General features: G+C 42.4%; 1 protein-coding gene across 4 annotated transcripts in view; it reads right to left on the reverse strand.

Moving 5' to 3' along the window:
* Positions 1 to 18,614, reverse strand: part of cac (calcium voltage-gated channel subunit cacophony) — a 1,845,957-nt gene that overhangs the window by 1,110,047 nt on the left and 717,296 nt on the right. The gene's annotated exons all lie outside the window — the stretch shown is intronic.

Consider the following 18,614-nt stretch of genomic DNA (forward strand, 5'->3'; position numbering starts at 1 on the left):
AAAAAAAAAAAAGAGGCAGGAGGTCGAGAGAAAGGTGCAAGAGGTGAAAAAGAGGGCAAATGAGAGTTGGGGCGAGAGAGCATCATGAAATTTTAGGGAGAATAAAGAGATGTTTTGGAAGGAGGTAAATAAAGTGCGTAAGACAAGAGAACAAATGGGAACATTGGTGAAGGGGGCTAATGGGGAGGTGATAACAAGTAGTCGTGATGTGAGAAGGAGATGGAGTGAGCATTTTGAAGGGTTTGTTGAATGTGTTTGATAATAGAGTGGCAGATATAGGGTGTTTTGGTCGAGGTGGTGTGCAGAGTGAGAGGGTTAGCGAAAATGATTTAGTAAACAGAGAAGAGGTAGTGAAAGCTTTGCAGAAGATGAAAACTAGCAAGGTGGCGGGTTTTGACGGTACTGCAGTGGAATTTATTAAAAAAGGGGGTGACTGTAGTGTTGACTGGTTGGTAAGGTTATTTAATGTATGTATGGTTGCGAGGCATGGACTATGGATAGAGTTGTGCGCAGGAGGATGGATGTGCTGGAAATGAGATGTTTGAGGACAATGTGCTGTGTGAGGTGGTTTGATCGAGTGAGTAACGTAAGGGTAAGAGAGATGTGTGGAAATAAAAAGAGCGTGGTTAAGAGAGCAGAAGGGGGTGTTTTGAAATGGTTTGGGCACATGAAGAGAATGAGTGTGGAAAGATTGACCAAGAGGATATATGTGTCGGAGGTGGAGGGAACGAGGAGAAGAGGGAGACCAAATTGGAGGTGGAAAGATGGAGTGAAAAAGATTTTGTGTGATCGGGGCCTGAACATGCAGAAGGGTGAAAGGAGGGCAAGGAATAGGGTGAATTGGATCGAAGTGGTATACCGGGGTTGACGTGCTGTCAGTGGATTGAAGCAAGGCATGTGAAGCGTCTGGGGTAAACCATGGAAAGCTGTGTAGGTATGTATATTTGCGTGTGTGGACGTATGTATATAAATGTGTATGGGGGGGGGTTGGGCCATTTCTTTCGTCTGTTTCCTTGCGCTACCTCGCAAACGCGGGAGACAGCGACAAAGTATAATAAAAAAAAAATATATATATATATAATATATATATATATATATATATAATATATATATATATATATATATATATTATATATATATATATTTTTTTTTTTTTTTTTATACTTTGTCGCTGTCTCCCGCGTTTGCGAGGTAGCGCAAGGAAACAGACGAAAGAAATGGCCCAACCCCCCCATACACATGTATATACATACGTCCACACACGCAAATATACATACCTACACAGCTTTCCATGGTTTACCCCAGACGCTTCACATGCCTTGATTCAATCCACTGACAGCACGTTAACCCCGGTATACCACATCGCTCCAATTCGCTCTATTCCTTGCCCTCCTTTCACCCTCCTGCATGTTCAGGCCCCAATCACACAAAATCTTTTTTCACTGCTTCTAACAACTTTCCTCCCACACCAAATACACTTAAAACCTTCCACAAAGCATCTCTATCAACCCTATCATATGTCTTCTCCAGATACATAAATGCTACATACAAATCCATTTGTTTTTCTAAGTACTTCTCACATACATTTCTCAAAGCAAACACTTGATCCACACATCCTCTACCACTTCAGAAACCACACTGCTCTTCCCCAATACATATTCTGTAAGGGAAATAATGCTTGCTCTGAATTGGGGTAGAATCATCTCAAGTGAATAATGCATTTTAAGAATCAGTAGATGGCTATGGAAAGGTCTCATAAACTATTCACAACATAAATACAGAGGTATACAAAGGAATTAAAATGGCAACAGACCACTGGTTCCTTTTGAAGCTGTTTGTGGTAGTGGAAGATATCAGAAACTCACATACTGGTTTGGTAAAAGTTAAAAGGCATACAGATAATTCAAGGAAAAAAGACTGCAAATTGTCACTATGAATATGGAGGCACAAATAATGTAAGTTATGGACTTGAAGCATATTATCTATCAAATCTTTCCTTAATTGTATCTAGAGCACTGCTTTCACTCACACTAACTGGTATATTGTTCCACATGTAAACAATCCTGTTGAAGAAAAAGTACTTTCCTTCATTCAAGGTAAAATGTTTGGCCTTAAGTTTGTATCCACTATTATGAGTATAATCAGATGAATCAAGTCTTAAGTTACTTGTTAAATCAACATTATCAAATCCTTTGATAATTTTGATTACTTGTATATGATCACCTCTTAACGTTCTTCTAAGCTATATAGATACAAGTCTTTTAATCTGATCTTGTACTAATTGTTTCTCAGTCCAGGAATCATCTTGGTGAGTTCATGCTATACTCTTTCCATTCAGTCTATGTCTTTTTTTTACACAATATATGACATGGATGAATCAACCAATTATAAAGACTAAGGTTGATTTCCCTGGACTTAAATTCAAAGGCCCTACCTATGAATCTAAGAATTTTGTTCACTCTTTTATCTGTTCCTGCTTATTTGGTTTTAGGTCATGAGAGATTATCATGCCCAAGTCTTTTTCTACATTTATATTTAAAAGTTCAACAGTATTCATACTGTAGCTAGCCTTTTCATTTTCTCTATCAATACATAAAATTTTACACTTATCTATATAAAAATTCACTTGCCACTTATGAGCTCAGTTCATCAGTTTGTCTATTTCAGTTTGATGCTGTAGACATGTTCATTTTCAGATATGATTCCCAGTTGTATATAATCGGCAAATTTTGATATCTTGCAATGCAGCCCATTATCAATAAAATAAGTATATATACATATATGTCATTTATTTATATTCATTTTGCTTTGTAGCTGTCTCCCGCGTTAGCAAGGTAGCTCAAGGAAACAGACGAAAGAATGGCCCAACCCACCCACATACACATGTATATACATACACATCCACACACGCAAATATACATACCTATAAATCTCAACGTATACATATATATACACACATACACATATATACACATGTACATAATTCATACTGTCTGCCTTTATTCATTCCCATCGCCACCTCGCCACACATGAAATAACAACCCCCTCCCCCCTCATGTGTGCGAGGTAGCACTAGGAAAAGACAATAAAGGCCACATTTGATCACACTCAGTCTCTAGCTGTCATGTAATAATGCACCGAAACCACAGCTCCCTTTCCACATCAGGCCCCACACAACTTTCCATGGTTTACCCCAGACACTTCACATGCCCTGGTTCAATCCATTGACAGCACGTTGACCCCAATATACCACATCGTTCCAATTCACTCTATTCCTTGCACGCCTTTCACCCTCCTGCATGTTCAGGCCCCGATCACACAAAATCTTTTTCACTCCATCTTTCCACCTCCAATTCGGTCTCCCACTTCTCCTCGTTCCCTCCACCCGACACATATATCCTCTTTATCAATCTTTCCTCACTCATTCTCTCCATGTGACCAAACCATTTCAAAACACCCTCTTCTGCTCTCTCAACCACACTCTTTATAGTACCACACATCTCTCTTACCCTATCATTACTTACTCGATCAAACCACCTCACACCACATATTGTCCTCAAACATCTCATTTCCAGCACATCCACCCTCCTGCGCACAACTCTATCCATATCCCATGCCTCGCAACCATACAACATTGTTGGAAGCACTATTCCTTCAAACATACCCATTTTTGCTTTCCGAGATAATGTTCTCGACTTCCACACATTCTTCAACACTTCCAGAATTTTCGCCCCCTCCCCCACCCTATGATTCACTTCCGCTCCCATGGTTCCATCCACTGCCGAATCCACTCCCAGATATCTAAAACACTTTACTTCCTCCAGTTTTTCTCCATTCAAACTTACCTCCCAACTGACTTGACCCTCAACCCTACTGTACCTAATAACCTTACTGTTATTCACATTTACTCTCAACTTTCTTCTTTCACACACTTTACCAAACTCAGTCATTAGCTTCTGCAGTTTCTCACATGAATCAGCCACCAGCACTGTATCATCAGCGAACAACAACTGACTCACTTCCCAAGCTCTCTCATCCCCAACAGACTTCATACTTGCCCCTCTTTCCAAAACTTTTGCATTCACCTCCCTAACAAACCCATCCATAAACAAATTAAACAACCATGGAGACATCACACACCCCTGCCACAAACCTACATTCACTGAGAACCAATCACTTTCCTCTCTTCCTATACGTACACATTCCTTACAGCCTCGATAAAAACTTTTCACTGCTTCTAACAACTTGCCTCCCACACCATATATTCTTAATACCTTCCACAGAGCATCTCTATCAACTCTTTGATGGAGAGAGAAGGGTGATTATTGGTGTATATGCACCTGGGCATGAGAAGAAAGATCATGAGAGGCAAGTGTTTTGGGAGCAGCTGAATGAGTGTAGTAGTGGTTTTGATGAATGAGACCGGGTTATAGTGATGGGTGATTTGAATGCAAATGTGAGTAATGTGGCAGTTGAGGGAATAATTGGTATACATGGGGTGTTCAGTGTTGTAAATGGAAATGGTGAAGAGCTTGTAGATCTATGTGCTGAAAAAGATCTAGTGATTGGGAATACCTGATTTAAAAAGAGAGATATACATAAGCATACCTATGTAAGTAGGAGAGATGGCCAGAGAGCATTATTGGATTATGTGTTTATTGATAGGCGTGCGAAAGAGAGACTTTTGGATGTTAATGTGCTGAGAGGTGCAACGGGAGGGATGTCTGATCACTATCTTGTGGAGGCAAAGGTGAAACTTTGTAGAGGTTTTCAGAAAAGAAGAGAGAATGTTAGGGTGAAGAGAGTGGTGAGAGTAAGTGAGCTTGGGAAGGAGACTTGTGTGAGGAAGTACCAGGAGAGACTGAATACAGGATGGAAAAAGGTAAGAACAAAGGAGGTAAGGGGAGCTGGGGAGGAATGGGATGTATTTAGGGAAGCAGTGATGTCTTGCGCAAAAGATGTTTGTGGCATGGGAGGTGGGCAGATTAGAAAGGGTAGTGAGTGGTGGGATGAAGAAGTAAGGTTATTAGTGAAAGAGAAGAGAGAGGCATTTGGACAATTTTTGCAGGGAAATAATGCAAATGAGTGGGAGATGTATAAAAGAAAGAGGCAGGAGGTCGAGAGAAAGGTGCAAGAGGTGAAAAAGAGGGCAAATGAGAGTTGGGGTGAGAGAGTATCATTAAATTTTAGGGAGAATAAAAAGATGTTTTGGAAGGAGGTAAATAAAGTGCGTAAGACAAGGGAGCAAATGGGAACTTCAGTGAAGGGGGCTAATGGGGAGGTGATAACAAGTAGTCGTGATGTGAGAAGGAGATGGAGTGAGTATTTTGAAGGTTTGTTGAATGTGTTTGATAATAGAGTGGCAGATATAGGGTGTTTTGGTCGAGGTGGTGTGCAGAGTGAGAGGGTTAGCGAAAATGATTTAGTAAACAGAGAAGAGGTAGTAAAAGCTTTGCGGAAGATAAAAGCCAGCAAGGCAGCGGGTTTGGATGGCACTGCAGTGGAATTTATTAAAAAAGGGGGTGACTGTAGTGTTGACTGGTTGGTAAGGTTATTTAATGTATGTATGTTTCATGGTGAGGTGCCTGAGGATTGGCGGAATGCATGCATAGTGCCATTGTACAAAGGCAAAGGGGATAAGAATGATTGCTCAAATTACAGAGGTATAAGTTTGTTGAGTATTCCTGGTAAATTATATGGGAGGGTCTTGATTGAGATGGTGAAGGCATGTATAGAGCATCAGATTGGGGAAGAAGAGTGTAGTTTCAGAAGTGGTAGAGGATGTGTGGATCAGGTGTTTGCTTTGAAGAATGTATGTGAGAAATACTTAAAAAAGCAAATAGATTTGTATGTAGCATTTATGGATCTGGAGAAGGCATTTGATAGAGTTGATAGAGATGCTCTGTGGAAGGTACTAAGAATATATGGTGTGGGAGGGAAGTTGTTAGGAGCACTGAAAAGTTTTTATCGAGGACGTAAGGCATGTGTACGTTTAGGAAGAGAGGAAAGTGATTGGTTCTCAGTGAATGTAGGTTTGCGACAGGGGTGTGTGATGTCTATATGGTTGTTTAATTTGTTTATGGATAGGGTTGTTAGGGAGGTGAATGCAAGAGTTTTGGAAAGAGGGGCAAGTATGAAGTCTGTTGGGGATGAGAGAGCTTGGGAAGTGAGTCAGTTGTTGTTCGCTGATGATACAGCACTGGTGGCTGATTCATCTGAGAAACTGCAGAAGCTGGTGACTGAGTTTGGTAAAGTGTGTGAAAGAAGAAAGTTAAGAGTAAATGTGAATAAGAGCAAAGTTATTAGGTACAGTAAGGTTGAGGGTCAAGTCAATTGGGAGGTAAGTTTGAATGGAGAAAAACTGGAGGAAATAAAGTGGTTTAAAATATCTGGGAGTGGATCTGGCAGCGGATGGAACCATGGAAGCAGAAGTGAATCATAGGGTGGGGGAGGGGGCGAAAATCCTGGGAGCATTGAAGAATGTGTGGAAGTCGAGAACATTATCTCGGAAAGCAAAAATGGGTATGTTTGAAGGAATAGTGGTTCTAACAATGTTGTATGGTTGCGAGGCGTGGGCTATGGATAGAGTTGTGTGCAGGAGGGTGGATGTGCTGGAAATGAGATGTTTGAGGACAATATGTGGTGTGAGGTGGTTTGATCGAGTAAGTAATGTAAGGGTAAGAGAGATGTGTGGAAATAAAAAGAGCGTGGTTAAGAGAGCAGAAGGGGGTGTTTTGAAATGGTTTGGGCACATGAAGAGAATGAGTGTGGAAAGATTGACCAAGAGGATATATGTGTCGGAGGTGGAGGGAACGAGGAGAAGTGGGAGACCGAATTGGAGGTGGAAAGATGGAGTGAAAAAGATTTTGAGTGATCGGGGCCTGAACATGCAGGAGGGTGAAAGGCGGGCAAGGAATAGGGTGAATTGGATCGAAGTGGTATACCGGGGTTGACGTGCTGTCAATGGATTGAATCAGGGCATGTGAAGCGTCTGGGGTAAACCATGGAAAGTTGTGTGGGGCCTGGATGTGGAAAGGGAGCTGTGGTTTCGGGCACTATTGCATGACAGCTAGAGACTGAGTGTGAACGAATGGGGTCTTTCTTGTCTTTTCCTAGCGCTACCTCACACACGAGGGGGGGAGGGGAATGTTATTCCATGTGTGGTGAGGTGGCGATGGGAATGAATAAGGGCAGACAGTGTGACTTGTGTGCATGTCTATATATGTATATGTCTGTGTGTGTATATATATGTGTACATTGAGATGTATGACTACGTATATTTGCGTGTGGGGACGTGTATGTATATACATGTATATAGGGGTGGGTTGGGTCATTTATTTCGTCTGTTTCGTTGCACTACCTCGCAAACGCGGGAGACAGCTACAAAGCAAAATAATATAAAAATAAAATAAAATATATATATATATATATATATATATATATATATATATATATATATATATATATATATATATATATATATATATATCCCTGGGGATAGGGGAGAAAGAATACTTCCCACGTATTCCCTGCGTGTCGTAGAAGGCGACTAAAAGGGAAGGGAGCGGGGGGCTGGAAATCCTCCCCTCTCGTTCTTTTTTTTTTTTTAATTTTCCAAAAGAAGGAACAGAGAAGAGGTCCAGGTGAGGATATTCCCTCAAAGGCCCAGTCCTCTGTTCTTAACGCTACCTCGCTATCGCGGGAAATAGCGAATAGTATGAAAAAAAAATATATATATATATATATATTTTTTTTCTTTTTTTTTTTATACTTTGTCGCTGTCTCCTGCGTTTGCGAGGTAGCGCAAGGAAACAGACGAAAGAAATGGCCCAACCCCCCCCATACACATGTATATACATACGTCCACACACGCAAATATACATACCTACACAGCTTTCCATGGTTTACCCCAGACGCTTCACATGCCTTGATTCAATCCACTGACAGCACGTCAGCCCCGGTATACCACATCGCTCCAATTCACTCTGTTCCTTGCCCTCCTTTCACCCTCCTGCATGTTCAGGCCCCGATCACACAAAATCTTTTTCACTCCATCTTTCCACCTCCAATTTGGTCTCCCTCTTCTCGTTGTTCCCTCCACCTCCGACACATATATCCTCTTGGTCAATCTTTCCTCACTCATTCTCTCCATGTGCCCAAACCACTTCAAAACACCCTCTTCTGCTCTCTCAACCACGCTCTTTTTATTTCCACACATCTCTCTTACCCTTACGTTACTCACTCGATCAAACCACCTCACACCACACATTGTCCTCAAACATCTCATTTCCAGCACATCCATCCTCCTGCGCACAACTCTATCCATAGCCCACGCCTCGCAACCATACAACATTGTTGGAACCACTATTCCTTCAAACATACCCATTTTTGCTTTCCGAGATAATGTTCTCGACTTCCACACATTCTTCAAGGCCCCCAGGATTTTCGCCCCCTCCCCCACCCTATGATCCACTTCCGCTTCCATGGTTCCATCTGCTGCCAGATCCACTCCCAGATATCTAAAACACTTCACTTCCTCCAGTTTTTCTCCATTCAAACTCACCTCCCAATTAACTTGACCCTCAACCCTACTGTACCTAATAACCTTGCTCTTATTCACATTTACTCTTAACTTTCTTCTTCCACACACTTTACCAAACTCAGTCACCAGCTTCTGCAGTTTCACACATGAATCAGCCACCAGCGCTGTGTCGTCAGCAAACAACAACTGCCTCACTTCCCAAGCTCTCTCATCCCCAACAGACTTCATACTTGCCCCTCTTTCCAAAACTCTTGCATTTACCTCCCTAACAACCCCATCCATAAACAAATTAAACAACCATGGAGACATCACACACCCCTGCCGCAAACCTACATTCACTGAGAACCAATCACTTTCCTCTCTTCCTACACGTACACATGCCTTACATCCTCGATAAAAACTTTTCACTGCTTCTAACAACTCTCCTCCCACACCATATATTCTTAATACCTTCCACAGAGCATCTCTAGCAACTCTATCATATGCCTTCTCCAGATCCATAAATGCTACATACAAATCCATTTGCTTTTCTAAGTATTTCTCACATACATTCTTCAAAGCAAACACCTGATCCACACATCCTCTACCACTTCTGAAACCACACTGCTCTTCCCCAATCTGATGCTCTGTACATGCCTTCACCCTCTCAATCAATACCCTCCCATATAATTTACCAGGAATACTCAACAAACTTATACCTCTGTAATTTGAGCACTCACTCTTATCCCCTTTGCCTCTGTACAATGGCACTATGCACGCATTCCGCCAATCCTCAGGCACCTCACCATGAGTCATACATACATTAAATAACCTTACCAACCAGTCAACAATACAGTCACCCCCTTTTTAATAAATTCCACTGCAATACCATCCAAACCTGCTGCCTTGCCGGCTTTCATCTTCCGCAAAGCTTTCAGTACCTCTTCTCTGTTTACCAAATCATTTTCCCTAACCCTCTCACTTTGCACACCACCTCGACCAAAACACCCTATATCTGCCACTCTATCATCAAACATATATATATATATATATATATATATATATTTTTTTTTTTTTTTATACTTTGTCGCTGTCTCCCGCGTTTGCGAGGTAGCGCAAGGAAACAGACGAAAGAAATGGCCCAACCCCCCCCATACACATGTATATACATACGTCCACACACGCAAATATACATACCTACACAGCTTTCCATGGTTTACCCCAGACGCTTCACATGCCTTGATTCAATCCACTGACAGCACGTTAACCCCGGTATACCACATCGCTCCAATTCGCTCTATTCCTTGCCCTCCTTTCACCCTCCTGCATGTTCAGGCCCCAATCACACAAAATCTTTTTCACTCCATCTTTCCACCTCCAATTTGGTCTCCCTCTTCTCCTGACTCCCTCCACCTCCGACACATATATCCTCTTGGTCAATCTTTCCTCACTCATCCTCTCCATGTGCCCAAACCACTTCAAAACACCCTCTTCTGCTCTCTCAACCACGCTCTTTTTATTTCCACACATCTCTCTTACCCTTACGTTACTCACTCGATCTAACCACCTCACACCACACATTGTCCTCAAACATCTCATTTCCAGCACGTCCATCCTCCTGCGCACAACTCTATCCATAGCCCACGCCTCGCAACCATACAACATTGTTGGAACCACTATTCCTTCAAACATACCCATTTTTGCTTTCCGAGATAATGTTCTCGACTTCCACACATTCTTCAAGGCCCCCAGAATTTTCGCCCCCTCCCCCACCCTATGATCCACTTCCGCTTCCATGGTTCCATCCGCTGCCAGATCCACTCCCAGATATCTAAAACACTTCACTTCCTCCAGTTTTTCTCCATTCAAACTCACCTCCCAATTGACTTGACCCTCAACCCTACTGTACCTAATAACCTTGCTCTTATTCACATTTACTCTTAACTTTCTTCTTCCACATACTTTACCAAACTCAGTCACCAGCTTCTGCAGTTTCTCACATGAATCAGCCACCAGCGCTGTATCACCAGCGAACAACAACTGACTCACTTCCCAAGCTCTCTCATCCCCAACAGACTTCATACTTGCCCCTCTTTCCAAAACTCTTGCATTTACCTCCCTAACAACCCCATCCATAAACAAATTAAACAACCATGGAGACATCACACACCCCTGCCGCAAACCTACATTCACTGAGAACCAATCACTTTCCTCTCTTCCTACACGTACACATGCCTTACATCCTCGATAAAAACTTTTCACTGCTTCTAACAACTTTCCTCCCACACCATATATTCTTAATACCTTCCACAGAGCATCTCTATCAACTCTATCATATGCCTTCTCCAGATCCATAAATGCTACATACAAATCCATTTGCTTTTCTAAGTATTTCTCACATACATTCTTCAAAGCAAACACCTGATCCACACATCCTCTACCACTTCTGAAACCACACTGCTCTTCCCCAATCTGATGCTCTGTACATGCCTTCACCCTCTCAATCAATACCCTCCCATATAATTTACCAGGAATACTCAACAAACTTATACCTCTGTAATTTGAGCACTCACTCTTATCCCCTTTGCCTCTGTACAATGGCACTATGCACGCATTCCGCCAATCCTCAGGCACCTCACCATGAGTCATACATACATTAAATAACCTTACCAACCAGTCAACAATACAGTCACCCCCTTTTTTAATAAATTCCACTGCAATACCATCCAAACCTGCTGCCTTGCCGGCTTTCATCTTCCGCAAAGCTTTCAGTACCTCTTCTCTGTTTACCAAATCATTTTCCCTAACCCTCTCACTTTGCACACCACCTCGACCAAAACACCCTATATCTGCCACTCTATCATCAAACATATATATAAATATATATATATATATATTTTTTTTTTTTTTATACTTTGTCGCTGTCTCCCGCGTTTGCGAGGTAGCGCAAGGAAACAGACGAAAGAAATGGCCCAACCCCCCCCATACACATGTATATACATACGTCCACACACGCAAATATACATACCTACACAGCTTTCCATGGTTTACCCCAGACGCTTCACATGCCTTGATTCAATCCACTGACAGCACGTTAACCCCGGTATACCACATCGCTCCAATTCGCTCTATTCCTTGCCCTCCTTTCACCCTCCTGCATGTTCAGGCCCCAATCACACAAAATCTTTTTCACTCCATCTTTCCACCTCCAATTTGGTCTCCCTCTTCTCCTGACTCCCTCCACCTCCGACACATATATCCTCTTGGCCAATCTTTCCTCACTCATCCTCTCCATGTGCCCAAACCACTTCAAAACACCCTCTTCTGCTCTCTCAACCACGCTCTTTTTATTTCCACACATCTCTCTTACCCTTACGTTACTCACTCGATCTAACCACCTCACACCACACATTGTCCTCAAACATCTCATTTCCAGCACGTCCATCCTCCTGCGCACAACTCTATCCATAGCCCACGCCTCGCAACCATACAACATTGTTGGAACCACTATTCCTTCAAACATACCCATTTTTGCTTTCCGAGATAATGTTCTCGACTTCCACACATTCTTCAAGGCCCCCAGAATTTTCGCCCCCTCCCCCACCCTATGATCCACTTCCGCTTCCATGGTTCCATCCGCTGCCAGATCCACTCCCAGATATCTAAAACACTTCACTTCCTCCAGTTTTTCTCCATTCAAACTCACCTCCCAATTGACTTGACCCTCAACCCTACTGTACCTAATAACCTTGCTCTTATTCACATTTACTCTTAACTTTCTTCTTCCACATACTTTACCAAACTCAGTCACCAGCTTCTGCAGTTTCTCACATGAATCAGCCACCAGCGCTGTATCACCAGCGAACAACAACTGACTCACTTCCCAAGCTCTCTCATCCCCAACAGACTTCATACTTGCCCCTCTTTCCAAAACTCTTGCATTTACCTCCCTAACAACCCCATCCATAAACAAATTAAACAACCATGGAGACATCACACACCCCTGCCGCAAACCTACATTCACTGAGAACCAATCACTTTCCTCTCTTCCTACACGTACACATGCCTTACATCCTCGATAAAAACTTTTCACTGCTTCTAACAACTTTCCTCCCACACCATATATTCTTAATACCTTCCACAGAGCATCTCTATCAACTCTATCATATGCCTTCTCCAGATCCATAAATGCTACATACAAATCCATTTGCTTTTCTAAGTATTTCTCACATACATTCTTCAAAGCAAACACCTGATCCACACATCCTCTACCACTTCTGAAACCACACTGCTCTTCCCCAATCTGATGCTCTGTACATGCCTTCACCCTCTCAATCAATACCCTCCCATATAATTTACCAGGAATACTCAACAAACTTATACCTCTGTAATTTGAGCACTCACTCTTATCCCCTTTGCCTTTGTACAATGGCACTATGCACGCATTCCGCCAATCCTCAGGCACCTCACCATGAGTCATACATACATTAAATAACCTTACCAACCAGTCAACAATACAGTCACCCCCTTTTTTAACAAATTCCACTGCAATACCATCCAAACCTGCTGCCTTGCCGGCTTTCATCTTCCGCAAAGCTTTCAGTACCTCTTCTCTGTTTACCAAAACACCCTATATCTACCACTCTATCATCAAACACATTCAGCAAACCTTCAAAATACTCACTCCATCTCCTTCTCACATCACCACTACTTGTTATCACCTCCCCATTTGCGCCCTTCACTGAAGTTCCCATTTGCTCCCTTGTCTTACACACTTTATTTACCTCCTTCCAGAACATCTTTTTATTCTCCCTAAAATTTAATGATACTCTCTCACCCCAACCCTTTTTTTCACCTCTTGCACCTTTCTCTTGACCTCCTGTCTCTTTCTTTTATACATCTCCCACTCAATTGCATTTTTTCCCTGCAAAAATCGTCCAAATGCCTCTCTCTTCTCTTTCACTGATACTCTTACTTCTTCATCCCACCACTCACTACCCTTTCTAATCAACCCACCTCCCACTCTTCTCATGCCACAAGCATCTTTTGCGCAATCCATCACCGATTCCCTAAATACATCCCATTCCTCCCCCACTCCCCTTGCTTCCATTGTTCTCACCTTTTTCCATTCTGTACTCAGTCTCTCCTGGTACTTCCTCACACAGGTCTCCTTCTCAAGCTCACTTACTCTCACCACCCTCTTCACCCCAACATTCACTCTTCTTTTCTGAAAACCCATACAAATCTTCACCTTAGCCTCCACAAGATAATGATCAGACATCCCTCCAGTTGCAGCTCTCAGCACATTAACATCCAAAAGTCTCTCTTTCGCACGCCTGTCAATTAACACGTAATCCAATAACGCTCTCTGGCCATCTCTCCTACTTACATAAGTATACTTATGTATATCTCGCTTTTTAAACCAGGTATTCCCAATCATCAGTCCTTTTTCAGCACATAAATCTACAAGCTCTTCACCATTTCCATTTACAACACTGAACACCCCATGTATACCAATTATTCCCTCAACTGCCACATTACTCACCTTTGCATTCAAATCACCCATCACTATAACCCGGTCTCGTGCATCAAAACCACTAACACACTCATTCAGCTGCTCCCAAAACACTTGCCTCTCTTGATCTTTCTTCTCATGCCCAGGTGCATATGCACCAATAATCACCCACCTCTCTCCATCAACTTTCAGTTTTACCCATATTAATCGAGAATTTACTTTCTTACACTCTATCACATACTCCCACAACTCCTGTTTCAGGAGTATTGCTACTCCTTCCCTTGCTCTTGTCCTCTCACTAACCCCTGACTTTACTCCCCAGACATTCCCAAACCACTCTTCCCCTTTACCCTTGAGCTTCGTTTCACTCAGAGCCAAAACATCCAGGTTCCTTTCCTCAAACATACTACCTATCTCTCCTTTTTTCACATCTTGGTTACATCCACACACATTTAGGCACCCCACTCTGAGCCTTCGAGGAGGATGAGCACTCCCCGCGTGACTCCTTCTTCTGTTTCCCATTTTAGAAAGTTAATACAAGGAGGGCAGGATTTCTGGCCCCCCGCTCCCGTCCCCTCTAGTCGCTTTCTACGACACGCGAGGAATACGTGGGAAGTATTCTTTCACCCCTATCCCCAGGGATAATATACATATATATATACATATACACATACACACACATACACATACATACGCACATATACACACACACACACATACATATATATACATATGAAAAATGTAAGAAACAATTTACAAAACTGAAACTTCTCGCTTGAAATGAATGAAAAAAATGAATGTCACATAATGGTTCAACCTCTGGCTATGGAAAAAAGGAAATGTATAATTTATTTACACAAACGTCAATAGCAGTTCTCATCAATTTAACCACTGTATCAATAAGCTTCAATGTCTAAGCTACATTTTTTCTCCAATTTCACTATATATATATATATATATATATATATATATATATATATATATATATATATATATATATATATATATTAATTAAGAATTTACTTTCTTACACTCTATCACATACTCCCACAACTCCTGTTTCAGGAGTACTGCTACTCCTTCCCTTGCTCTTGTCCTCTCACTAACCCCTGACTTTACTCCCAAGACATTCCCAAACCACTCTTCCCCTTTACCCTTGAGCTTCATTTCACTCAGAGCCAAAACATCTAGGTTCCTTTCCTCAAACATACTACCTATCTCTCCTTCTTTCACATCTTGGTTACATCCACACACATTTAGACACCCCAGTCTGAGCCTTCGAGGAGGATGAGCACTCCCCACGTGACTCCTTCTTCTGTTTCCCATTTCAGAAAGTTAAAAAATACAAGAAAGGGAGGATTTCTGGCTCCCCGCTCCCGTCCCCTCTAGTCGCCTTCTACGACACGCGAGGAATGCGTGGGAAGTATTCTTTCACCCCGATCCCCAGGGATATGTGAGAAATACTTAGAAAAGCAAATGGATTTGTATGTAGCATTTATGGATCTGGAGAAGGCATATGATAGAGTTGATAGAGATGCTCTGTGGAAGGTATTAAGAATATATGGTGTGGGAGAAAGTTGTTAGAAGCAGTGAAAAGTTTTTATCGAGGATGTAAGGCATGTGTACGTGTAGGAAGAGAGGAAAGTGATTGGTTCTCAGTGAATGTAGGTTTGCGGCAGGGGTGTGTGATGTCTCCATGGTTGTTTAATTTGTTTATGGATGGGGTTGTTAGGGAGGTGAATGCAAGAGTTTTGGAAAGAGGGGCAAGTATCAAGTCTGTTGGGGATGAGAGAGCTTGGGAAGTGAGTCAGTTGTTGTTCGCTGATGATACAGCGCTGGTGGCTGATTCATGTGAGAAACTGCAGAAGCTGGTGACTGAGTTTGGAAAAGTGTGTGGAAGAAGAAAGTTAAGAGTAAATGTGAATAAGAGCAAGGTTATTAGGTACAGTAGGGTTGAGGGTCAAGTCAACTGGGAGGTGAGTTTGAATGGAGAAAAACTGGAGGAAGTGAAGTGTTTTAGATAACTGGGAGTGGATCTGGCAGCGGATGGAACCATGGAAGCGGAAGTGGATCATAGGGTGGGGGAGGGGGCGAAAATCCTGGGGGCCTTGAAGAATGTGTGGAAGTCGAGAACATTATCTCGGAAAGCAAAAATGGGTATGTTTGAAGGAATAGTGGTTCCAACAATGTTGTATGGTTGCGAGGCGTGGGCTATGGATAGAGTTGTGCGCAGGAGGATGGATGTGCTGGAAATGAGATGTTTGAGGACAATGTGCTGTGTGAGGTGGTTTGATCGAGTGAGTAACGTAAGGGTAAGAGAGATGTGTGGAAATAAAAAGAGCGTGGTTGAGAGAGCAGAAGAGGGTGTTTTGAAGTGGTTTGGGCACATGGAGAGGATGAGTGAGGAAAGATTGACCAAGAGGATATATGTGTCGGAGGTGGAGGGAACAAGGAGAAGAGGGAGACCAAATTGGAGGTGGAAAGATGGAGTGAAAAAGATTTTGTGTGATCGGGGCCTGAACATGCAGGAGGGTGAAAGGAGGGCAAGGAATAGAGTGAATTGGAGCGATGTGGTATACCGGGGTTGACGTGCTGTCAGTGGATTGAAGCAAGGCATGTGAAGCGTCTGGGGTAAACCATGGAAAGCTGTGTAGGTATGCATATTTGCGTGTGTGGACGTATGTATATAAATGTGTATGGGGGGGGGGGTTGGGCCATTTCTTTCGTCTGTTTCCTTGCGCTACCTCGCAAACGCGGGAGACAGCGACAAAGTATAATAAAAAAAAATATATATATATATATATATATATATATATATATATATATATATATATATATATATATATATATATATATATATACATATATATATCCCATTTTTAGAAAGTTAAAAAAATACAAGGAGGGGAGGATTTCTGGCCCCCCGCTCCCGTCCCCTCTAGTCGCTTTCTACGACACGCGAGAAATGCGTGGGAAGTATTCTTTCACCCCTATCCCCAGGGATAATATACATATATATATATATACACATACACACACACACGCACATATACACACACACACACATACATATATATGGAAGGGTATTGATTGAGAGGGTGAAGGCATGTACAGAGCATCAGATTGGGGAAGAGCAGTGTGGTTTCAGAAGTGGTAGAGGATGTGTGGATCAGGTGTTTGCTTTGAAGAATGTATGTGAGAAATACTTAGAAAAGCAAATGGATTTGTATGTAGCATTTATGGATCTGGAGAAGGCATATGATAGAGTTGATAGAGATGTTCTGTGGAAGGTATTAAGAATATATGGTGTGGGAGGAAAGTTGTTAGAAGCAGTGAAAAGTTTTTATCGAGGATGTAAGGCATGTGTACGTGTAGGAAGAGAGGAAAGTGATTGGTTCTCAGTGAATGTAGGTTTGCGGCAGGGGTGTGTGATGTCTCCATGGTTGTTTAATTTGTTTATGGATGGGGTTGTTAGTGAGGTGAATGCAAGAGTTTTGGAAAGAGGGGCAAGTATGAAGTCTGTTGGGGATGAGAGAGCTTGGGAAGTGAGTCAGTTGTTGTTTGCTGATGATACAGCGCTGGTAGCTGATTCATGTGAGAAACTGCAGAAGCTGGTGACTGAGTTTGGTAAAGTGTGTGAAAGAAGAAAGTTAAGAGTAAATGTGAATAAGAGCAAGGTTATTAGGTACAGTAGGGTTGAGGGTCAATTCAATTGGGAGGTGAGTTTGAATGGAGAAAAACTGGAGGAAGTGAAGTGTTTTAGATATCTGGGAGTGGATCTGGCAGCGGATGGAACCATGGAAGCGGAAGTGGATCATAGGGTGGGGGAGGGGGCGAAAATTCTGGGAGCATTGAAGAATGTGTGGAAGTCGAGAACATTATCTCGGAAAGCAAAAATGGGTATGTTTGAAGGAATAGTGGTTCCAACAATGTTGTATGGTTGCGAGGCATGGACTATGGATAGAGTTGTGCGCAGGAGGATGGATGTGCTGGAAATGAGATGTTTGAGGACAATGTGTGGTGTGAGGTGGTTTGATCGAGTAAGTAACGTAAGGGTAAGAGAGATGTGTGGAAATAAAAAGAGCGTGGTTGAGAGAGCAGAAGAGGGTGTTTTGAAATGGTTTGGGCACATGGAGAAAATGAGTGAGGAAAGATTGACCAAGAGGATATATGTGTCGGAGGTGGAGGGAACGAGGAGAAGAGGGAGACCAAATTGGAGGTGGAAAGATGGAGTGAAAAAGATTTTGTGTGATCGGGGCCTGAACATGCAGGAGGGTGAAAGGAGGGCAAGGAATAGAGTGAATTGGAGCGATGTGGTATACCGGGGTTGATGTGCTGTCAGTGGATTGAATCAAGGCATGTGAAGCGTCTGGGGTAAACCATGGAAAGCTGTGTAGGTATGTATATTTGCGTGTGTGGACGTATGTATATACATGTGTATGGGGGGGGGTTGGGCCATTTCTTTCGTCTGTTTCCTTGCGCTACCTCGCAAACGCGGGAGACAGCGACAAAGTATAAAAAAAAAAAACAAGAGAAATACAAATAAATACCTTAACCCCTACTAATTATGCATTACAT

This window comes from Panulirus ornatus, chromosome 59, assembly GCF_036320965.1.
Source record: "Panulirus ornatus isolate Po-2019 chromosome 59, ASM3632096v1, whole genome shotgun sequence".
NCBI lineage: Eukaryota > Metazoa > Arthropoda > Malacostraca > Decapoda > Palinuridae > Panulirus > Panulirus ornatus.